This window comes from Electrophorus electricus, chromosome 6 (genome assembly GCF_041902795.1).
Source record: "Electrophorus electricus isolate QZ-2024a chromosome 6, ASM4190279v1, whole genome shotgun sequence".
Classification (NCBI taxonomy): domain Eukaryota; kingdom Metazoa; phylum Chordata; class Actinopteri; order Gymnotiformes; family Gymnotidae; genus Electrophorus; species Electrophorus electricus.
Window position 1 is genome coordinate 24,591,080 of NC_137502.1, and position 3,476 is coordinate 24,594,555.

The window sequence follows — 3,476 nt, forward strand, 5'->3', positions numbered from 1 at the left end:
GTGGACCAGCTGATGCTAAGTTTTCTAAAAGAAACTCGATAGTCTGATGTTTCTCTCTCTCTCTCTCTCTCTCTCTCTCTCTCTCTCTCTCTCTCTCTCTCTCTCTCTCTCTCCTTCTCTCACTAACTCTCTCTCTGTCTCTCTTTACAGTTTTTATGGGGTGGGAGTCTGGTTCAGCAATGTAATCTGACTGAAATAAAAAAATGTTACATAATTTCTTGTGGGTTTTTTTGTATCACCCCAGCCAGAACACTGACAAGAACCAAGAACATCTTGTCAGTTTTTTTGTTTGTTTTCTAGGTGTTATTCTTTTCCCTGGGAAGATGGGTTGACATATTTATAAAAAGTATGAAGTGAGGTGTGTGTGTGTGTGTGTGTGTAAATATACTTAAACAGCGACACTTTCTATATATACTCCCTGTGTATACTTACAAACAGCAAACACTTATATATATATATATATATATATATATATATATATATATATATAAAACTGATTATAGATGTGCTACATGTCAATCTATTAACACAGCCACAAAAACAATTAGCACAAAAGGATCAGTTGATACACCACAGAAACCAAGAGAAATTCTGAACAACTTCAGAGCACCTGAATTAAGGATAAGTTGTTTCCAGTGACAAGGCATTGCATTAATGACATATCTTTTTGCATTGCCACTGTTGCTATGGCAGCAATGAAGTAGGAAAACTTAAAGAAAAAGAACTCATCTACACTCTCTGAACTTTAGAACACCATGGAGTGAATGTTATGATTTAAACATCTACTGTTTTGAACAAAAACCGATACCAACTTCAGAAATGCTTTGTTTGCACAGCTGATGAAGGACCTCTGTCTCAAACATCCTGTTTCTCTGGAAACCTTGTGTGTTTCATTCAATTTTGGTACTTCTGTAGCGGTAGACAGATAGACAGGCAATCCCCATGGCTGTTCTGAACAGGCCTGAATCCTCTGAGTCAGATCTTCCATAAGAGTGGGTACAGGTACAGATTCAGGAGCAGAACTGCCATCAGCCACCTCCCGTACATGGATGACATCCAGCTGTACAGCACGACGGAACGGGACATCGACTCACTGATCCACCCGTCAAGGATCTACGGCAAGGACACTAGAATGTCATTCAGGCCGAAGAAGTGTGCTCGGCTCATGGTAAAAATGTGATCAGGACAGAGGGAAAGGAACAACCTTGAGGGAAGCTACAAATGTCCAAGGATTCTCTGATCTCATTGGAACGACGAGGCAGAGATTAGAAACACCGCAACATCCAAGTCCCTCCGCGGGGTCGGACAGGTCCTCAAGAGCTGGATGAATGGGAACAATAAGATCAAAGCCAAAAACAATATGCCCTGCGAGTCACCAGATACCCCAGCTGGCTCAGATCGCGTGGGATGCTTCACACCACATCCAACATCCAAAGACCGATGGGGGGATACGGATACCACAGATACAGAGGTGGTGACCTGGTAGGGTAAGTCCCTCCGTAGAGTGTAACGTAGCAGATGTGGCTGACATCAGATGGTCCTGCCAATGCCTGTAAAAGGCAGGGCTGAAGTACAGCGTAGAATCACTATTCACAGCAGCACAAGATCAGTCACTAAGCACTAAGTTGATCGAAGCAGGGATGTATCGCACCAGACAAGACCCAAGGAGCCTCTGAGGCAATCCAACACCTGACAGCATGATGCAAGATGCTGGCAGGAAAACATGCTGAGAAACACCTAAAATGGAGCAGGGATCATATACAGGAACGTGTGCAAGGCACCATATGGAAAAAGCCACAGAGAGTGGTGGAGAACAGGGCACTTAAGGTCCTGCAGACCTCCAAAGCCAAATGGATAAGATACGAAAAACAGCAGGGATAACAGATGTGGGAATGTTGGGGGGAGTGTTGGAGCCATCCAAAGGAAAAAATGTGACAAGGTAAAGAAATACCAGAGAGTGAAAGAAGAACTTTAGAGAACGTGAAGGTTAACATAAACGTGGAGCCAGTATGGATAGAGGCAGCTGGGGCTCCGAGTCTTTCACCGGGAGAGTGACTCTCTGTGACGAAGAACATGCTACATCTTCAAACCCCCGGGCCTCGATAACAAAAAATAAAGATATGACCACTGGAAGCGTGTGACAGAAATTGGATTATACCCCCATCTCTTGCCAAAGGCATCCTACACCATCTCTGTAGTGGTGATGTTGGAGCACAGGTGAAATGTTGAGATTACTCTCAATCCAACAGATTACTCTCCACCCATCAGACGCGTGTAAAAACACCCGCAGCACCGCTGGTGCACTCATGCCACCAGAACAGCCATTGTGACACCTCTACCATGCCAGAGTCACCGCTGTGTTAAGAACGTCACTGGGTGTGGGGAGGGAGTGGCTGGGAAGCTGCAGAGACCATCAGAAGAGCTGCAGTGCGTAACCTCGGACCAAGAACATGTACGGTAGGTGTAAATGACAAAGTGACCAGAGACAGGTGGCATGACAGGTGTGTCAGCTACAGCAGATGTCGAGTGTGAACATATATAAACCTTGCACAGATCAGAGTGCACTTCTAGTCTTGTGGGCAACACATTCTCCATCCTGTTTGCATGTAACAACTATAAACACTTTTCTGGGCGAGAAATATGACTCTTTTTTTTATTCTATTCAATTACTAGTTTAGCATAACGTTAGATTGTTCAGCAGATTCTGATGTTGATTTTTTATTTTTTTGCTGGAAACACAGAATGTGAATGAAACTGAGCAGTTGAGTCAGTGAAGACTGAATCACACCCTATGTGTTACACAGGCTCAGTTTTATTGTGAGTAAGAATCATACAAGAATCATACTTAAACATTACCTAGACCAATAGTCAAAGCCATTCAGAGCCACTTCAATAAAAAAACAATTAACCCCAAACACACATGCACACACACACACACACACACACACACACACACACACACACACACACACACACACATATACATACACCTGAGTTTACAACACATGCATTAATGCATAGATACACACTTTGCATACAAATGATTTGTGATGAAAAGTCTTAGTGTTTTTTCGACCTCTTTCTTGAAGTGATTTGTCTATGAGAGCTGGGCGCCTAAGGTGTGTATGTCCGTGTGCATTGCGCTGTGGTAATAAAAGAAACCTTTTCATCTTTTCCTTTCAGAACTCTCTGGTCAGAGACACTGGTCCCAGATATTTACTTCATTTTGACATTTAATCAGTCACTCTTTTCTCCAAAGAGAGTCTTATGTCTACACAATCGATCCTTTAAAAAAAAAAAAAAAGAAAAACCATGTTAAATATGCTGCTTACTGCACTGATCTGTAACCAGACGTTGCCTGTAGCCCACTCACTGCGCGAAGCTAGCAATAAAGTAGCCAAACACACACGGCCCAGTCCTGACCAACCTAAGATTGGACTAGAGCTCGTAATGTTTGAGAAGAGCACACACCTGAA